The sequence below is a fragment of the Euphorbia lathyris genome, chromosome 5 (assembly GCF_963576675.1).
Source record: "Euphorbia lathyris chromosome 5, ddEupLath1.1, whole genome shotgun sequence".
NCBI classification, from domain to species: domain Eukaryota; kingdom Viridiplantae; phylum Streptophyta; class Magnoliopsida; order Malpighiales; family Euphorbiaceae; genus Euphorbia; species Euphorbia lathyris.
Window position 1 is genome coordinate 34360965 of NC_088914.1, and position 6398 is coordinate 34367362.

Genomic DNA, 6398 nt, shown 5'->3' on the forward strand with positions numbered 1-6398 from the left:
CAACAAATGAAGCTAATATGGCCGAGCAGAATCAAGTTCAAGTTGCAGTGCCCCGAGCGGCTAGAGCCTTAAGGAAACCTATATCGAAGAAGGAAATGAGGTACACTACTATATATGCTTCATATGTTAATGTGATGTTAGTATTATTTTATATTATATGTGTTCATCATTTCAATATGATCTTTAAGTTTCTCATTGCATGAACTTTTCAAGGATTTCCGCGGAGAATATATTGTATGCAATTCATTGCAAAACTACTTGGAACATTTCATTGTTGAATTAGTATAATTATTATAACATTTTTTAATAGACTCTGAGTTTTATTACTTAACCATAGAACTTTTCAAGTGTTTGCTCCCAAGCTTGCCTCTCATACTCAAAACGGCGTAGTTTTGAGTGTTCTCACATAACAAAGTGTCTTCACCTAAAAAATGGTTCTCACAAGATCCCTCTTATATATATATATATATATATATATATATATATATAGGGGTGAGATCCAGTGTGACAAGGGCTTACGGTGCGACAAGAAGCTTATTGTGTGACATAACAAAACTACGTAGTTTTGGCAACAAAATTCAATTCAAAAAACACGCGTCAACTTCATTCTCATGCCTTCCTCACACAAAAAACGCGCGAATCAAAGTTCATTCTTCACCATGCTTAATCGATTTTCTTCTCCTCACCATTGTCGATCGATTTGTAATCTGTATTCAGATTAATCTCTGATTTTCTTCTCATCTGAGTTATCGATCGATTTTCTTCTCTCAACATTATTGATCGATTCTCTTATCCTCAACATTATCGATCGATTTCTCATCTGTATTCATATAATTTACTCTGAATATGGAATCCGAACACCAAAATATGGAATATGAAGACCATAATCAGTCCAAAATGACACATAGAACAACATCATCTTCTGGTATTTTGCTTATATCTGCAACTCAAAATTTATCTGATATATATTGAAAATATTGAGACCTGTTCACATTAATAATAGATTTCTTACACTAATTATTCACAAAGGCTGTAGACTGAATGTACCAGTTGTTCAATGTAACTATATCATTTGTTCCAACTGAATGTACCATTTGTTCCTACTAAATATATGGTTTGTTCCTACTAAATGTATGGTTTGTTCCGAATGAATTATATCTGCTATATACTGAAAATATTGACATCTGTTTACATTAACAATTTATTCACTGTCTTGATAATAGATTTCTTACACTAATTATTCACAAAAATTGTAGTCTAAATTCTAACAAATTGTACCACTTGTTATATGTAACTATATCATTGAATAATAGCTATGATTAGTTTTAGGATATTTGGTTAAAGATATAAAAATGTGACACAATGCAAGTTTATTGAATAATAGCTGATTTCGGAGTTGACATGTAACTATATCATTTGTTCCAAATGAATGGCCTAATTGTTCCAAATAAATGTATGGTTTGTTCCGAATTAATGTACCATTTGTTTCAAGTACATCTTTGTCCTAATCTCGATTCTCTTACCTGTTTTGTAGATTTGCTTTCGCCTAGTTACTCTTCTACTGCAATTGTACCTTACACACCAGAAGTAATTACAAGACTCAGTCCTAACGGAACAAAATTATGGGTACCTAATTGTTCAAATGAGTTAAAACCTGCTCTTGGAATGATATTTCAGAATTATGATAAAGCTCAAGAATTCTACAAATCATATGCATGTGCTGCTGGATTTAATAGTAGGGTATCAACATCAAGAAAAAAACAAGGTGTTATAAAAGAACAATTTTTTGTATGCAATAAAGAAGGTTACAAATATCACAGAAAAAAAGCGACATCCAGTTATGTAAAAACCAGAAAAAGGAAACTCAGTCGTGTAGGATGCAGTGCTAAAATGATTATCAAACTTTCTGACAATGGAATCTATGAAGTGACACAGTTCAAAGAAGAACATAATCATATTCTTTACACTCCAGGATGTGTACAATATCAAAAAGAGGGCAGGAACATGAACCTTCTACTCAAAAAGATGGTAGTTAATAATGCAAAGGTAAACCATCTTCTTTATAATAGTTATGCATTGTAAATACTAAACTGATTAGTTGTATAATTTTGCTCATTTCATCTAAAAATAAAAAATCTGATTTGGTTGAATAGATGAATGTTGGTCTTCTGAAAACTTATAGACAAGCAAATGAACTTTATGGAGGATATGAAAATATTGGTGCATCGAAGATAGATTTTAAAAACTTCCAAAGAGACTTGAAAGCCTATATTAAGGATTCAGATGCACAAATGTTCGTAGATAATTTTCAGAAAAAAAGGAGTTATAGAGTGCATTATTTTTCGAATTTGAAGTAGATCAAGACGGCAGACTCTGTAGAGCTCTATGGGCAGACCCTGTATGTATCAAAAACTATGCTCTTTATGGTGATATGGTCTCATTTGACACCACATATAGCACAAACAGGTACTACAAAATAATCTTTGACATAAAATTATTGGTTTCTGCCCTTCATATACTGGTGTTGCCCCAAAAAACTTATGTTGTTCCAATACAAATGTCATGTTCTTCAAACAAAAAAAAACTTATTTTTATGCTACACTGAACAGTTACAATATGATATTTGGACCATTTACTGGGGTTGACAACCACAAAAAATGTATTACATTTGCATCTTGTTTCGTGGCTAACGAAGATATTACATCATTTGAGTGGGTTTTTAGAACATTTCTCAAAGTAATGGACAACAATGAGCTGACTTGCTTGATAACAGACCAAGATCCAGCAATGATAGTTGCAATAAAAAATGTTTTCAAAAAAATAGAACACAGATTTTGCATGTGGCACATTATGAAGAAGATGTCAGACAAAATAGGTATGAAAAATCATTCTATGCCCTTTATTTTCTATTATCCCATTCAATAAATAAAATGTTCCCAAATAATACATGTGTTGTTCCATAAGAATAAATAAATTGTTCCTACAGAATATATGTGTTGTTCAATATACATACATTCAATTTCTTCTAAAACTCTTTTGTTACTAATACATGACGACAAATGGATTGGAACAGATTTTATTTGCCCCAAGAAACAGATTTTATCACAAAGATAAATTCTTGCGTGTGGAGTGTAGAATTGGAACCAGAAGAGTTTGAGGAAAAATGGATGGGAATTATTTTGGAATTCAATTTAGAAGAACATGGATGGCTGAAACACATGTACACTACACCATAAAACCCCTACTGCAACCAAGTGAAATTGTTGGCTTAGACCCCTTTTTGAGTTGCAGTAGGCCAAAAATAGGCCAAACGCAACAAAAATGCAATTGTTGCGGATGCTCCTGTAGCATTATTTGCTAATGCAATAATTTGTAAACTATAGCAACAATTAACAATTGTTGGATATTTTTTAATATGTTGCAACAAATTTTTGATTAAAGCAACAAATTTACAAAACAATGCAACATGTAATTATTGTTGCATTAAATCTAATGCAACTAATTTATTTAATTTTGCAACAATTTTAATAGTTTCTGCAACACGAATATTGCATTTATATAATTGTTTGCAACAAATTTTATTATTTTCCAACAATTTTAGTTCGATTTTGCAACATATTTGGTAGCTTTGTGCAACATTTATAATTGAATTTTGCAACAATTGTAACCTGCATCTTTTTGTTGCATAACTTTTTAATAATTTCAACCTGTAATAAATGCAAATTTTGACTAATTTCGGAAAGTGTAATATAAAATATGACAAATATATTTACAAATAATGGTCCAAGTCATACATACACAATCTCTTACAAAATAAGATAAGAGTATCATAATATATGTCCAATACATAGTTTTCAAATTCTAAAAAACCACAATCTTTCATCGATGTCACTCATTAGCTTCTCCTTTTCCCAGGAAGGTCCCTATGGACCAAAAAGCTCGACAGCAAGCCTCAACTCAGGATCAGCTAAGAGTATGAATGATTGACAAGCAGTATAAGACCTACATGACCAGAAATCATTTAAGTTAATACACTTTTTAAATTTCATTTCCAGTTCACCATAATATTACAAACAAAACATGACCCCAAAGTTTTGATGAAGGAATAAGCAGGGATATGAAAGATTGATGAAAAGATTGAAGATTTCCCTTGGTTTGGGAGTTCAATGATGCTAAAAGGAAAAGATAAGATTTCCTTCGAATCACACAAAATCAAAACAGACCGATTATATCCTCAGCGGCAGTTTGAACTGGCGAATCTGAAAACCAAAATCAAATGGACCGATTATATCCAAATGTCAAACATACTAAAATGAAAAACACCACCATGTCTCTACTGCAAAATATCAACTGTCAATCAGTACTGTCTAGGCTAAAATTAATCAACAGAACACAGGTGTAGACACCGAGTCGGAGGACCTGTGACGAAAACCTGTAACAAGACGATCGAAGCGGTTGGTTCCGGAAGTTTTAAAACAAAAATATATAATAAAAAAGGAAGAAGTTAATAGGAGGCGCGGTCGTCAAGTGGACGGCTCGCGAGTGCTCAGCGACATGGTGCGAACGCCTAGCGATAGCCGACGCGTGTCCGACGACAGTTGGACGTGCGCCCGACAGCGCGGGGCGCACGCTCGACGTCCGCTGGACGCGCGCGCCCGACAGTGCGGGGCGCACGCCCGACGGTCGTTGGGCGCGCACGCCCGACAGCCTCTGGGCGAGCGCCCAACGACGTTGGGCGAACTCCCAACGGGCGTTGGGCGAACGCCCAACCTTGTTGGGCGGACGCCCAACGTGGTTGGGCGAATGCCCAACATAGTTGGGCGAACACTCAACTTTTGTTGGGCGGACGCCCAACGCATGTTGGGCGTCCGCCCAACATAAGTTGGGCGTCCGCCCAACTCAAGTTGGGCGTTCGCCCAACTAGGTTGGGCGTTCGCCTAACCTACTTTGGGCGACGCCCAACTTTAGTTGGGCGTCGCCCAAAGATTCCGGGATCCGTGCCTATAAAAGGCACGAGTCCCCATGCATTAGAGGGGGGAATTTTTGGAGCTTTCTCACTCTAGAAATTTTTAGAGAGAGAAAGTCAATTTTTTGGAGAAAATATTTTTTTCCCAAAAAAATCCAAATTTTCCAAAGTTGAATATTTTATCGAAAACACAAAAAACACCGGAAAATCACGATTCGCGGAATCAACCGACTTCGACTGTCAGATACCGATCTTGAGGTATTATCCGAGGACTAGACTCGTTTTATTTTATTTAATTTATTTCCTTTATTTATTTATTTTTATGTTATAATTTTATTTATTTAGTTATTTATTTATTTATCACGCTTTATTTAATTTTTCGTATTTATTTAATTTTCGCCTCGTATTAAATAAACGTTCGGTTTTGTTTTGAAATAAAAACCTCGTTTTAATATCCCAATACGAACCGTGATCCGATTCAAAGGTAGTTCGGGATTAAAAAACGTTGTAATTATAAGTTTTCAAATTTTTTCTAAATAACGTTTTAAATAAAAAATATCGTTTAGGAACCTCCGCTATAGACTATGATCCATTTTTGGTAGTTCGGAGGTCCAAAACGATAGAATAGATCTAATCCAAAGTGTTTGAATAAATCTGAAAAGTTGTGGACTGTTTCTGTAATTCTCCCTTTTCTGTCACTAATAGCTGTTTACCGACGGATTTTCCGTCGGTAAATCTGCTGGAACCTTAAATATCCATTTTTGAACCTTTTTCTTACCTTTTTGACATTTCTTCTTAAATATATCTCTATTTAATTATGTAAAATATTTGATAAATATATTTTTGGTTTATATAATTATTATCTACACATTATATATCTACTTATGCTATGTTAAAAATTTAATTCATATTGATTTGGTTTTGTAAATTGTATATAAGTATATATGTGTAGTTTTTGTGACTTTTTGGGGATTAATTGGTTTTTGGGTTATGATGTAAATATTATTTTTGAACTAAAGGTTATTTTCTATATTTATGAACCATGTTCATCGTTTTACATGTTTTAATTAAAATAAAAGTATATTATATCCAATATTATTTTTTTATTACTACTTCTACTTCTTAATACGTGTTATTTTCTAAATTTTGTATTATTACTACCCTTTTTGTATATATGTATATCTATGTATATTTACTCTATTTTCATACTTACATATATATTCTTTCAAATGTATTTGGTTGGGTGAATCGAGATTAGATTGTTAATTGTTGTGATTATGTTCAAGTAAGGTTCAATCGAGTGAAAAAGGGGAAAATAAACCACAAAAAGAGATTTCAATTTGGTTATTCAAACTAAAGTTTTTCTAGACATTCTTAAATTGTAAATAAAAGGTTTTTCATCATTTCAAACGATTTCCTAAAACATCACGTT